The following is a 15,717-nucleotide window of genomic DNA, read 5'->3' on the forward strand; positions in this document are numbered from 1 at the left end:
ATTTCTTGATACTTAGGACCATCCAAAGTAAACCAAGAGGTTACTGACCACATAAATAGATCTATAACATGTATTGAAATTGAAGAGGCAATAAATAGTCTCCTAAAAAAGAAAAGTCCAGATCTTCGCTGAGTCTTGACTGAATTCTACCAAAAAGAACTAATACCAACATACCTTAAATGTTTTCACAAAATAGGAAAGGAACAAACACTGTGTAACTCATTCTATAAAGCCACTATTACATCCATCCAAAAGCTGGACAAGGACACATCCAAACCATAGAACTATAGGCCAATCTCCTTAATGAACATTGATACAAAGTCCTCAATAAAAGAATAGTAAAATGAGTCCAACAACATATCAGAAAGATCACTAACCGTGACTAAGTGAGCTTCATCCTAGGGATGCAGAGAACATCATAACATTCACAAATCATTAAATGTAACACAGCACATTAATAGAAGCAAGGACAAAAACCACTTGATTATCAATAGAGGCAGGAAAAAGCCTGTGATAATATTCAACACCATTTCATGATAAAAGCTCTAAGAAAACTAGTAATGTACCTCAAAATTATAAAGTCTAAATATGACAAACATATAACCAACATCATACTTAATGGGGAAAAACTTAAACCAATTCCTGTAAAGTCAGGAATGAGATGAGGGTGTCCACTCTCACCACTACTATTCAACACAGTCTTAGAAATCCTAGCCAGAGTAATAAGGCAAGAAGAAAAAATAAAAGGAACATGAACAGGTAAAGAAGTAGGCAAATTATCCCTATTGGCAGATGACATGATCTTACACTGCAAAGAACAGAAAAACTGCACCCAAAATCTCCTAGACACCATAGACAGCTTCAGAAAAAGTAGCAGGATAAAAAAATCAATTTACAAAAATCAGTAGCCTTTCTATATACCAACAATGAATAGATTGAAAAAGAATATAGGAAAGCAATTCCATTTACAATAATAGCCTCAAAAAATCAAATACATAGGAATAGACTGAATAAAGTATATAAATGAACTATATAAGGGGAACTACAAACTACAGAAGAAAGAGATCAAAGAAGATTACTGACAGTGCAAAGAAACCATGCTCATGGATTGGCAGAATCAACACAGTAAAAATGGCTATAGTACCAAAAGCATTCTACATGCTCATAACAAATCCCAACAAAATCCCAGTTACATTCATCACACAGACTTAAAAATCTACTTGACAGTTCATTTGGAAAAACAAAAGACCACAAATACCATAGGCAATATTGAGCAAAAAGAACAATGCTGGAGGTATCACAATAGCTGACTTCAATCTACACTACAGAGCCATAGCAATAAAAAAGCATGTTGCTGGCACAAAAACACATATGAAGACCAGTATAAAAGAATAGAGAACCTGGATATGAATCCACACAACTACGCCCACCTTATTTTTCACAAAGTTGCCAAAAACTTACAATGGAGAAAAGACAGGCTTTTCCATAATTGTTGCCGGAAAACTGATTGAAAAAAGAGATTATCTGCCTACAGAAAACTGAAACTAGATCCATGCCTGTCACCCTGTACTAGTATCAACTCACAGTGGATTTAGGACCTTAGAACTGAAACCTTGAAGTTAGTACAGGAAAGTGCAAGGAATACACAGGAAGCAATAGGTATAGGCAAGGATTTCCTCAATAGAAGTCATGCAGCTCAGCAACTAAGAAGGACTACAGGAAATTGAAAAGCTTCTGCACAACAAAAGAAATGGTCTTTAAATTGAAGAGACCACCCACAGGATGGAAGAAAATCTTTGCTAGCTATACATCAGACAAATGACTGATAACCAAAATATACAGGGAGCTCAAAAAACTAAAACTCCCCCAAATTCAATGAACCAATAAAGAAGTGGGCAACTCAACTTAACAGAACTTTTTCAAAGGAAGAGTCCAAATGGCCAAAAACACATGAAAAAATGTTCACCATCCCTGGCTATAAAGGAAATACAAATCAAAACCCCTCTAAGATTCCACATCACACCTGTTAGAATTGCTACATTAAGAACACCACAACCACCAAATATTGGTGAGGTTGTGAGGAAATAGGAACCCTCATACACTACTAGTAGGAATGTAAGCTAGTACAACCACTTTGGAAAACAATATGGAAGCTTCTTAAAAAACTAAACATAGATCTGCCATATGATCCAGCAATACCACTCCTAGGTCTGTACCTGAAGGAAGGCAACTTAGATTATTACAAAGGCACCTGCACACCCATGTTTGTTGCAGCACTAGTCACAATAGCCAACCTATGGAAATAGCCAAGATGCCCCACTGCCAATGAATGGATTAAGAAAATGTGGTGTTTATACACAATGGAATTGTATTTAGACACTAACAAGAATGAAATATTGTCATTTGCAGGTAAATAATTGAAACTAGGGAACATCATCTTAAGTGAATTTAGTCAGGCTTAAAAAGCCCCAAATCACCTATTCTCCTTTATTTGCAGATTATAGACCTAAAACAAATGCATTAATATTATTAGACATGGGTCACACATTAAGGGGGAGAACACACACGGGAAGGATAGGGAAAGGGAAGGAAACCAAAACTTGAATGTGGTTGATGTGCTTACTGTAGAGGAGCTAATATAATAATCTTAAACTGGCACAGGCCACTATGGGAAGGGGACTATGAAGTAGTGAAGAGGTCTAGTAGAGATGTACCAATTTGGGCTATAATATATGTATGGAAACAACACAAGTAATCTTCCTGTATAGTTATCTTCATCTCAAACTAGGAAAAATCCTATGTTTTTCTTATTATCTTTTATGTTTTTCCTTCAACAAAATTGGAGAACCACAGGGTGGAACAGGTTCCCACAGGAGGGGGGCGGGGAAGGAAAGATGACACAAACAATGTATATACATGTAAGTAAATGTAAAACTGATAAAAATAAAATTAAAAAAAATTAAATTAAAAAATAAAAGAACTACTCAAATTATGATAATACCTTCCTTAAAATATCATCTCCATCATCAAGACAATTGAAAAAGGTCATATTCTGTTCTTTGACTCAGTGACACTAAGTGGTCAGAACTGGCAACATTTTCATTGATCACTACTCATTCTTCTCATTGCATTTGTACTCTAGCTGTACATTGAACTCACCAATGTTTTACATTTGGAACCTTTTTAACATCATTCCATGATACATTGTAAATCTTGTTTTTATCACGTTACTGAGGAGTTAAGTTAAATATCAGTTGACACAGGTTCTTTTAGTGCCAGTGTCAGTGCAGCAATTCCATACATGAAAAATGATTTAATATCATATCACATTTTGTATTAGTATGATAAAAAATCTTCTTTTTTTTAACATTTGCAAAATATTATATTTGAAATGTTTTGTACATATTAAAAATTATATGTTTACACAATTATATTTATAGAGAGAAGCATTATTTTAACTGGTTTCACATTGATAACTATTTATTAATACATCAACTTGTATTTTTTTTTCCTTTTTTTTATTATTCATATGTGCATACAAGGCTTGGTTCATTTCTCCCCCTTGCCCCCACCCCCTCCCTTACCACCCACTCCACCCCCTCCCTCTCCCCCCCCAATACCCAACAGAAACTATTTTGCCCTTATTTCTAATTTTGTTGTAGAGAGAGTATAAGCAATAACAGGAAGGGACAAGGGTTTTTGCTGGTTGAGATAAGGATAGCTATACAGGGCATTGACTCACATTGATTTCCTGTGCGTGGGTGTTACCTTCTAGGTTAATTCTTTTTGATCTAACCTTTTCTCTAGTACCTGTTCCCCTTTTCCTATTGGCCTCAGTTGCTTTTAAGGTATCTGCTTTAGTTTCTCTGTGTTAAGGGCAACAAATGCTAGCTAGATTTTTAGGTGTCTTACCTATCCTCACCCCTTCCTTGTGTGCTCTCGCTTTTATCATGTGCTCAAAGTCCAATCCCATTGTTGTGTTTGCTCTCGAGCTAATGTCCACATATGAGGGAGAACATACGATTTTTGGTCTTTTGGGCCAGGCTAACCTCACTCAGAATGATGTTCTCCAATTCCATCCATTTACCAGCGAATGGTAACATATAAAAGTTGCAAGACTTAAAAAAATGTGCATTTGAATTTTCAAAATTATCCTAACAAATTTTATGTGTTAAATATTATTAATAAATTCTAAAAATAATACTAAAGTGAATTTTTGAGCAGAAGATTAATATTTGCAAATTTTAGTTATATAATTAAAACATTGTCATTTTTCAAGTTCATCATTCCTTTCTTACATAGACTAAATCATATTTTAAAAGTATTGTCCTTATTACAAATATTTTTTATCCACAATTAATTGTGTTGTAGAAATTCTTGCAGTAAGTGATTTGCTATGTAATCTATGATATCAAATACAAATTTTGCTAACTTTCTTGTTGAAAATTAAATCAGATCTCAAATGGATTGAATAACTTAAATTATTTCAAAAAAAAGTTTCCTGCAAAAGGGATGAAACTCATACTCACTAATGATGATTACCTTTCTTCTCATACTACCTAAAAAAGAATGTAATTTTACTCATGAAGGGTCACTGATGATTGTCTCAAAGGCACTGAGAATATCTGTAGTTGACATTGTGTTGAAGTCCACTCTAACAGCTGATCCCTTGACCTTCATATGAGCAATGTTATCAGGTTGATCCCCAAATAAGGTAATGCCAACCATAGGGATCCCATGATGCATTGCCTCATAGATGTAATTGGCTCTACCATCAGTTATCAAAGCTTTGGTTTTTGGACGACCAAACCTTTTTTGTGGGTGAATTTCCATAATATTATTAATTATATGTTTTAGAAATGAAGTGAGAGCGATGAAGTAGAAATCTTTAAAAATATTAAGAGGTAATGTTGTCTAGATAATAGATTATTACAGTCATGATACTGCATTGAAATTGTTTTATAATTTAGTACAAGAAGTACCTAAGTCTCCTGGAGAATTAAGTGATCACTGAATGGTTGTATGTGACTTGAAAATTGAAAAATGAAAATGATATTGGTAAGAGGTAAAAGATGAGAACAGCTTTTGTAAATTCACAGAATGTGCAAATTTAAAAAAATCTGTGGGCATATTTGGAAGTATTTTGTCATAAACAAGCAGTGAGGTCATTAATTTTGTCATGATGGATGTCCAAGGCAGTAGAAGTGGGATGGATGTGGTACAGGGATGAGAGAAAACACAAGTCATACTTCATCATGAATTGTGTTAATATCTCTTGATAAAGTTTGAGGATTTATTTTAATGGAAAATGTACAGGCTATGGTAAGAAAAGATGGCATGTTATTTTCTGTGGTATCATTACCTTTCTGAGTGGCTGTTTCTTATGTTCTAATTGATGTTTTCCAGAGTCTTACCAAGAAGGTCATTCTGGGGGATCCACTTGCATAGCTGAGTGTTAAATCATAACGTGTCTGGTTTCTTATATGTCTCCATAGAACCTGCTGATATATATCTTATTGTATCTTACTATTTAACTATATCTTATTATTTGACTGAAATTTCTCATTATACTATCCTTGACTTATATAAATGTGAAAAATCAGTTGCACAACTTTCATATGGCAGATGAGAAAATTAAGATAAAAGATTTTAATATAGTAAGTATTTCTAAAGGACTGCAGGACATAGTGTAGATAATTTACAATGCCTGTACTTTCTTATTAATCAATTGAGGACAATATAGTCATGATATTCATACATAATAGTTTAGAAAAGTGGGATAATGAACTCAAGAATTTATGAAAATATAAAGCAGTAAATGTGATTCCAGTGTGGAAAACTTTACCTAATTAGAAATAATTGGCTATATATTTACATTGCTTTGTGTATTTTAGTTCACTCTCATTTTATAAATTTTATATTCCCATGTTATTTCCTTTTTGACTGATGTGGGAAGGAATTTTTATGTGCCCACTTGATATACAAAAAGAATAAGGTGATGCGGTCACCTGTTTGTGAGAAATAAATTATTCTAACTAAAAGGAATATGCTATTAGTTACGGATTATAAATTATCAATCAATACTTCCCAAAACTTGATCTGGCAATTTCAAAATAATGGAGAATTTATGAGTTTAGGTAGATTTGGAAATTTCTTAAGGACAAAAAAGGATAACAAAGTGATTATTGAAAAAGAAACCCTCAAAACTGTGATGTTAGTAAATTTTTTCACACATCCGTTAATACCTTGATATTGATGAGTCATGAAGACTACAATGTACAAAATCTACAGAGCAGTTATTAAGAAAGTTTCCTATACATCAAGACCATTTTAATCCATTTTAACAACTAAGGAACTGAATTTCAGAATTTCATTCAATCCTTATAATCTGCAATATAATTTGTAAGAATATTTTCCATATTCTAAGTTAATGGTAAAGTCACATTACGTTTACAGAAAATAACTTATTCTTGGTAATTGGGAGAAGATGATGTCAGACAAGAAATTAAATGTAGGTAATAAACATGCACATACTACAAGTATACTCAAGTGTACTCTATATATTGAACAAGAAGTTGCTAATGAACTTCATTGAGTTTGGAGGGAGGGGGGCTCCTGAATTTCTTCCTATACAAGATTTGCTTCCTCTTGGCTCTCTCCTTTCCCCTCTCTCTCTTCAAGTAGAAAGTGATATAGCCTGATGTGTCAGAAGCTGAGCTACTGAGTGATAGACTTTAACAATAGGGTCCACTTCATTGTCAAGTCTAATCTTCACACTTTCTTTTATATTCCTCTGTTTAAGACATTGGCCAGGTCCTGTTCACCAGGGCAAGGTGTTTTCTCCTTCTCTAAATTTTCATAGATGGTAGTCATTGACTCATCATTGGTGAATTCTATCGTACTTTTCTCCAAATAGTTCCCTGAACAATTAGCTGTTTGAACCTATTCTAAAATTTTCTTGAGTGAAAAATCTAGGCTTATCTTGGGTGCCGAAAATGCATGAAGAAAATCAGCTTCCTGTCAATATCTGCTTAACTTTATTGCTGGTCCAATTATTGATCAACATTTGGTTACTTTCTGATAACTTCTATAATATATCCAGTGCTCTCAGGAATTGTGCATTGAAGAGGAAAAAATAATAGCACAGAATTTGCCTGCATTTCCATTCTCATACTAACTTCTCATTGCACCTGTAAGTATAATCTTTTGGTTCACAACAATGCCCAAATTATTTTCAATAAAAACACCCTCTCAACAATTTTATCATTTGCCACCTATATTTCTGTTTTATCATTTATAAGATGAATTTGAGATATAACAATTTCCTTTTTTTGGCACTAGAGAATTTGAACTCAGGGCTTGTGCTTTTTAGACAGACATTCTATCACTTGAGCCATGTCCAATTCAACAATTAAATATTGATTTCCATTCCAATCTTTTTCATAGTTTAGCACACTCATTATGTTAGTGTCCAGGATATAGGCACTTTTTGTAACCTTTTGTGTAATCTGTGCAAGGGCTGATGCTGTCACATTGGCCCTTTCTTCTATCATGTTTACTGACCGTTGACCTGAAAGAATACACCACAACACCATTTTCTCCAGAGCTCTGCCTGAAGTCTTCCATTTCCTATGAAGAAAGAATTTGATCCCTTAAAACAGAGCAACAAGACAGAAAACATTTTTGAGAAGATCCTAAGGAGAGAAAAATCAAGTGTTACCAGAATTACTGTGTAATGACTATGATTCATTGTCTTTGGGAAGAGATGTTTAACATGACATAAATGGCATATTTCTGTGACTATGTGTGTATGTTCATGTGCCTGTGACAGGAGGAAAAGAAATTGAATCCTTAGACAGTGATCTTGGAAATTGTTCTGTCCACACCCTTAGTTTACAATTGTGCTAATTCTTAAACCATTTTCTCTTTGTAAGGACTTACAGTTAGTTTGTTACATAACTTTATTTATAATACTTACAACTGTCCTAAATCAGGTGTGATGATGCAAGTAGGATATCTGAGGAATGATTTGTTTGTTGTCATTATTATTCACTGCATAATAATGCATAATAATACTCTTCTGGGCTTGTTTATCTTTGACACACGTTGCCCTGATATCAGGCCCAAATTGGCAAATTAATATTATTTATTATTTATTATAGTTAAAGTTGATATATGAGCCTTGAGCTTGCTATGTCAGAAGAGAAAATAGATGGTAGTGTGTTCCACCCATATTGTGGCTTTCTATTTCACAAGACAGAACATAGTTCAAATTCCTGCAAATAGCACTGTTTTGCATATAATAAAATATATCATTTTAAAAATAACCAAATTAAATATTACCCCTACCTTTTTGGGCAATTAGAGTTTCAAATGATAAAATTTAATGGTCCATAAAAATATAATTATTACAGTAGTCACTATCTCTCTGAATCACTAATTATGAGGGTCATTTTAAGTCTTTTGTCTACATTAATCAAGTTTTTTCCATATAACACAATAAGAGGTTGGACTATTGAGATATGAGTAAGTATACCTATTTCTATGAACCTTCTGGTCTAGTTTCTGTCATCTGTTGGTTTAATTCTTACAACAATTTCCTAAATATTTTCCCTTTAGATTGTTTTGATTTTCTGCAATCCAATAAGATGAATGTATTTTGAGATATCCTTTAAAAAGAAAACCTCATTGTATGTCTGTGATGGATAGCAGATTAAATTAGCTCTCCAACACCATAAATAAATATTTCAAATTCCTAATAATTGTTTCTTTCCACCTTATCTCTCTAGCATCATTTGACTCCTTATTTATCATTATCCTACTAAAGTAAATTTGAAGCTGTTGAGAACTGTCCTTTTGATGCTCTCTGGATCATTTTTTAATATATTTAATTTAATTTTTGTTTTTAGTGTCTTCCATTTCATCTCATCTCTTTACCTGTTTTTGCACATGTTTTTCTCTCACCTTAATTATTCAAGTATTCTAGGATATATGCTGTGATCTCTATTGATCTTTCCTTATCATCTCTTTTCTCATAGTTCTCTCACAACTCAGACACTCTGGATGAAGAATGTACAGCAATTTCAAAAAGGAAACTTGCAGAGAAAAGCAATCACAACAACAGGAATAGGTTTACCTTAGGCAGGGGTTTGGCAGGCTTGTACTGGAGTCCTCCAACAAAGACAAAATTTGGTAAGGGTGGTAGAGGGAATTCCAAATCCCAGTATGTTCGAATAAGACATAGATCAGCATTCTACATTGTCTCAAATAATATAGTGGGTCTCCCTGAATCGAGAAACGAATATGAAAGGCAAGATAATGAGGAAATTTTTTTTGAAATATGGCATGTGATTTCCTGAAATGAGTTGCAATAATGTTGGCAAGATACTTACTGTCCTTTGTTTTCAAAGAATATAAAAAATCTGAAAATACAGCTTTCTCTATTAGGGGTAGAAATAGTATTTATTTAGTGGAGAAGGACATATCATGATATTATTGATAAACATTTAATTTCTAATTAATGAAACTTATCTACACAACATAAACCAATTTCCTTAATGGCACATAGAGAATTATGCTGATAAATTAGTTGTGAGAAATTAATGCACATGGTTATAATCATCAAGTCAATACTGAGGCTTATAATTCCTATTCCTTAAGATACATGAAAAGCATAGTAAAGGGATGCATAATTTCAATGAAAAATTTGCAGTGGTTCAGTTTTTAGGGTTATTATTTCCTGGAGTCCTTCTGAACAAGTGATGACCATGGAGTTCTAAATGACTCCATGATGCAAGCATTTCACAATACTTCTGAGATTTAGGGTTATTTATAATTTCATTTCCCCTTTTGATTATATGTTCTCACAAACCCACCTTCAAAGGGACAGGATATTAGGAATTTACAGTGAAAATTAAAAATATACAGCTTACCTAGAACTTCAGTATAAAAATGACTCCACTTCTTCTCATCAAGTAGTTGGAACCAAAATTCAAAGTATAGAACATTCAGTGTATTGAGGGGACCCAATCTACCAATGTCATTTAATCAGTTAGTTCAGATATAATAGGCACATGGAAAGTGAAGGCCAAAGGGAGATCTTCACTGTACTTCTCATGGGTGTTGCCAGGAAGGCAATGGAAAGTGTACACAAAGGGATGTTCAGTAGTTCGGCCAGTAGCTCACCAGAAGAAACCATGAGATGTGCAAGAAGAAAATCTAAACTTGACTCTTGTAGTTTTGTTATAAATTTCTTGTTTAAAATTATATCTCTGCACTGTGTTTCCATAATATCAGAATAATCCCTGTAGAGTTTTTGCAGTTATGAATAATATATTCAAAGTGAATATTTCTGAAAATTATATACCAATTCATTGATTAGTTCTTTGAAATAATCTTCAAAACTATTTTTGTTCAAAGATGTAGGATAAACATCAAATTTAATAGAAGATGATTTTTTGGGATCAATATAAATGGACATTGATGATATCAGGGCAGTCACTTCATGTTGTCTCTGCACAAGTTCATCCAGGATTATCTTTATTCTGTGGGTGCTGTCTTCAATTTAAAGACCATTTCTTTTGTTGTGCAGAAGCATTTTAATTTTATGTAGTTCCATTTGTCCGTTCTTTCTCTTAGTTGCTGGGCTGTTGGGGTTCTATTGAGGAAGTCCACACCATATTTATCAGAAGAAAAACTGAAGTCCATTTCATAGACATCTTGGTACAATGTATCTCTTCTTTTACATTTGTTGTATGTCTCCAAAGCTTCCTGCATATAAGCAAGGGTAAATCTGTCAAAAAGTTAAAGTATACATTCAACTTCAAAATTAATAAATAATAATAAGAGTTCTATCCTTAATCTCAGATTAATGAACACAATATAAATAATGTTATAAAATATAAATAATGGTTATAAAAGTTTTTTTTTCATTTATTTTTATAAATGCAATTACCCATATAATATTGAATAATCTTGATGTGCAATTCACATGTCTTTTTTTTTAATTTTATTATTCATATGTGCATACAAGGCTTGGGTCATTTCTCCCCCCTGCCCCCACCCCCTCCTTTACCACCCACTCCATCCCCTCCCCCTCCCCCCCTCAATACCCAGCAGAAACTATTCTGCCCTTATTTCTAGTTTTGTTGAAGAGAGAGTATAAGCAATAATAGGAAGGAACAAGGGTTTTTGCTGGTTGAGATAAGGAAAGCTACACAGGGAGTTGACTCACATTAATTTCCTGTGCATGTGTGTTACCTTCTAGGTTAATTCTTTTTGATCTCACCTTTTCTCTAGTTCCTGGTCCCCTTTTCCTATTGGCCTCAGTTGCTTTTAAAGTATCTGCTTTAGTTTCTTAAAAAATTCACATGTCTTAAATACTTAAATATTTATGACATTTTATTCTGGCTTCAGGGAAAGTGGCCACACTAGGCTCTTGTGTCTGCAGTCTCCTTTACATAATACCAAAATTCAAACAAAAATACAGGTTAATCAGCGTATTATGGAAATTACGACTAAATTTTATTTTCAAATTTTTGATTATATAACATCATATAATTCACCAAATTAATATTTATAATGCAAAGTTTGAAAATATATTCCAAGAATTGTGGAATTAGCACAAGAATTCATTTCAGATTAGTGTCATCTTCCATCATAAAATATTTTACCATTTGTGATTTTATTTATCTTGTTAGTAAATAGATACAAAACAGATTTTTTTCTCAACTTTTGTACAGTTCTAAAAAAATTGGTAACTAAAAATGCTAATTCAGCATTTCTTGGTCTCCAATTAAGGGAACTGGGTCTTCTCTTTGTCCTAGAAACGTAGGCTTCACTGGAAGTCATGGGGCAGGACTGTCTAGATTATATATCATGGTCTTCTGCCTGCAGTTCTTGCCAGGAAACAAGTCATGAAGGATTGTGACACATGCAGAGTGGACCTTTACTTGACTTTCTCCTGTGAGAAACATATGCTGAATTAAAATTATGATGCCATACAACAACAACAAAGGGTCGCCAGGTCAATTTAAAGTCAATCAATGTTTTGTATTTTCTGTGTCTTCCATGATTAGTTTTACTAGAAATTCCATAAATTCTACATTTGCAATATAAGGCTTTTTTCCTTCTGTACAATTTGAAACGGATGCTTCACCTTTCCTTTAATAAACTATTAAAAATTAAAATAAAAACTTTACAATGTAGTCATCAAATCCACCTTGCTGAATTATGGAATGTCACAGTCTTAGGCAATGTTAGCCTATTCCGTCCCTATTGATTTGCAAATTCTGGAAATGCGTGGACATATTTCTGGATTCTAAAATCTATACAATTTTACATCTCTCTCTCTCTCTCTTTTTCTCTCTTTCTCTCTCTCCATATACATATTCCTGCTCTATACTTTCTTGATACCACAGATAGTTTTTATAGTTTTTACATTTATTCACATTGTCTATTCAATATATGCACTCATGGTGATAAACTTTTCTCTTAGTCCTGCCTTTGCTGTATTCATAGGTTCTTGTAGGTGGTGTTTTCATTTTCATTAACTTACAAGAGCCTTTTTATTTCTTCTACGACCATCTAATCATTGAGCAATGTGTTAATCATCCTCTAATTATTTGTGTATTTTCTCCTGTTTCTTTTGTTGTTGAGTTCTTGTCTTATTGAATTGTGATCAGATAGAATGCAAGGGGTTATTTCTATTTTCTCATATTTGCTTAGGCTTGCTTTGTGCCCTAATATGTGGTCTGTTTTGAGGAAAGTACCATGGGCTGCTGAGAAGATTGTATATTTTGCTGTTGTCAGATGAAATATTCTGTAGACATCAGTTAGGTCCTCTTGATCTGTGGTGTCATTTAGTCTAGGATTTATTTGTTGGTTTTTTGTCTGATAACCGATCAATTGGTGATAGAGCAGTATTACATTCCCACTACCTCTGTGTTGGAGTCCATGTATGCTTTTAAATCCTTTAGTATATGATTGATGAAACTGGGTGCACTGACATTGGATGCATATATGTTAATAACTGTTATTTCCTTTTAATGTAATGTATCTTTTATTAGTATGAATCATCCTTCTTTGTCTCATTGGACCAATGTAAGTTTTAAATCTACTCTGTCTCATATAAGTATTGATACTCCTGCCTGTTCTTGGGGGCAATTGGCTTGGTAAATATTCTTCCATCCTTTAGCCAATGTCTATTGATGTAAACATTGTAAACAACAGATTGTTGGATCTTCCTTTTTTCATCCAGTTTGCCAACAGCATTGTTTGATGGGGGAGTTGAGTCCGTTCCCATTCAGTGTTGATAATGATAGGTATGTGGTACATCCTACCATTTGTTGCTTTTGTTAGTTAAGGATTTTACTGTGTACAACCAAATCAATGCTACTGCCTGCATAGTTTTCTTTTCTTTTCCTGTGGTTTAATACTTCCCGTCCTCTTAGGTGTTTGTGTGCTTTCATCTTCTGTGTGCAGAAATCCTTGTAGAATCTTCTGTCATGGTGGATTAGTGGTTTTGTATTATTTTAGTTTCTGTTTATCAGAAATTTTTTTATTGCTCCATAAATTTTGAATGATAGTTTTGTTGGATAGGGTATCCTAGGGCTGAAATTATTTTCATTCAGTACCTGAAGTATCTCATTCAATGCCAATCTTGCTTTCAAGGTTTCCGTTGATAAACCTGCTGTTACTTTGATGGGTTTACCTTTATACATTATTTGCTTTTTGTCTGTTGCAGCCTTCAATATTCTTTCTCTGGTTTATGTGCTTCTTGTTTTAATGATAATATACTGTGTGGATGTTCTGTTTGGTGTTCTGGAGGCTTCCTGTTACCTGTTGGGCAAAAGTTTCTTGAGATTTGGGAAATTTTCTCTTATTATTTTATTGAATATATAATGTATCCCTCTGACTTGTACCTCTTCTCTTCCTTTAATGTCCATGATTCTCAGGTTTGGCCTTTCGATGGAGTCCTTGAATTCTTGCATATTCCTTCCACAGCTCTTAAGTTGTTGACTAAGTATTCTTCTGTTTTTTCTTTAATTTCTACTTTATCTTAGAGTTCTGAGATTCTCTCTTCCACTTATTCCAGTCTGCTGGAGTGGCTTTCCACTGTGCTTTCTGTTTGACTAAAGGGACTTTTTTATTTTCAGAATTTCTGCTTTATTCTTTATTCTGAGGTTTTCCTTATATTTTTTCAACTCCTCTTTTATATTTTGTGTTCTCAACTTTAATTCATATGTCTTTGTTTTATAGTATCTTGGTGATAATGTCTATAATCAGTGGTAGTTGGGGGATAATGGTTTTTAGGCTAGATATAGAAATTTATGTACTTGGTAAATGTGGCACTAAAAGGGGGGCAGGAAAAGGAGAAGATGGGGAGAAGATGTACAGGGACTGCTGGGTTTTGCAGCCTTATGCATGTTTGGATATATTTCTGTTGTTGTAGTGGAGAGTTCTTGTGTCAGGAATTGCAGGGGGATAAAGTTGTGTAGAGTTGGTACAGTAGGCTAGTCAGTGGGTGGTGTGTTTGTAGGAGGGAGGGGTAGTGTGGTGACATGTTGGGGAAGTATATGAGGGAGAAGTGAAGACACAGGGAGAGAGGTGATGAGAAGGGGAAGAAAGAGTAGTTGGCGGTGAGAACAATGGATTGTATCACAGGAAAAGTAGGGAAAGTGAATGCTATAAAAATAGGAATAAATAGGGGATTCCAAGATGGCAGCTAGAGGGAGGAAGCAGAAAGTGAGCCTCCTATAGTGAAATCTTGGAGAAGCTATTAATTAAACAACTCAAGAACTGTGAAAAGAAAATGCAAGAACTCAGCAACTCCATCAAAACACCAAACTTGAGAATCATGGGCATTGAAGAAGGAGAAGAGGTGCAAGCGAAGGGAATGCATAATATATTCAACAAAACAATAACGGAAAATTTCCCAAATCTAGAGAAAGATATTCCCATACAGATGCAAGGAGCCTCCAGGACACCAAACAGACCAGATCAAAATAGAACTACCCCACGACATATCATCATTAAAACAACAAGTTCAAAAATTAGGGAAAGAATATTGAAGGCTGTAAGGGAGAAAAAACAAGTAACATACAAAGGTAAACCCATCAAAATCACAGCAGACTTCTCAATAGAAACATTAAAAGCAAGAAGAGTGTGGGGTAAGATCTTCCAGGCACTGAATGAAAATAACTTCAACCCCAGGATACTCTACCCAGCAAAACTATCATTCAAAATAGATGGAGCGATAAAAGTCTTCCATGATAAGCAGAAACTAAAACAATATGTGACCACAAAGCAACCACTACAAAAGATTCTTCAAGGGATTCTGCATGCAGAAAGTGAAATCCAACTTAACTATGAAAAGACAGGCAGCACCAAACCACAGGAAAAGAAAAAGCCAGACAGTAGAGAGTAACCTAAACTTAGTTACACACAATCAATCCTTCAAACCACTTAGACAACTAAATGACAGGAATCAACACATACCTCTCAGTACTAACACTTAATGTTAATGGACTTAATTCACCCATCAAAAGGCACCATTTGACAAAATGGATTAAAAGGGAAGATCCAACAATTTGTTGCTTACAGGAGACCCAGCTCACTGACAAAAATAAGCATAGGCTTAGGATGAAAGGCTGGAAGAAGATTTACCAAGCCACAGGCCCCCAAAAACAGGCAGAGTAGCAATGCTTATCTCTGACA

At 34.1% G+C, this 15,717-nt stretch overlaps 2 pseudogenes; one reads left to right on the forward strand and one right to left on the reverse strand.

Annotated features, from left to right (window-relative positions):
• Positions 1 to 15,717, forward strand: part of LOC109674816 (UDP-glucuronosyltransferase 2B4-like) — a 722,912-nt pseudogene that overhangs the window by 404,142 nt on the left and 303,053 nt on the right.
• LOC141411037 (UDP-glucuronosyltransferase 2B31-like) lies at positions 4,582 to 10,288 on the reverse strand (annotated as a pseudogene).

Source organism: Castor canadensis, chromosome 9, assembly GCF_047511655.1.
Source record: "Castor canadensis chromosome 9, mCasCan1.hap1v2, whole genome shotgun sequence".
Lineage (NCBI taxonomy): Eukaryota > Metazoa > Chordata > Mammalia > Rodentia > Castoridae > Castor > Castor canadensis.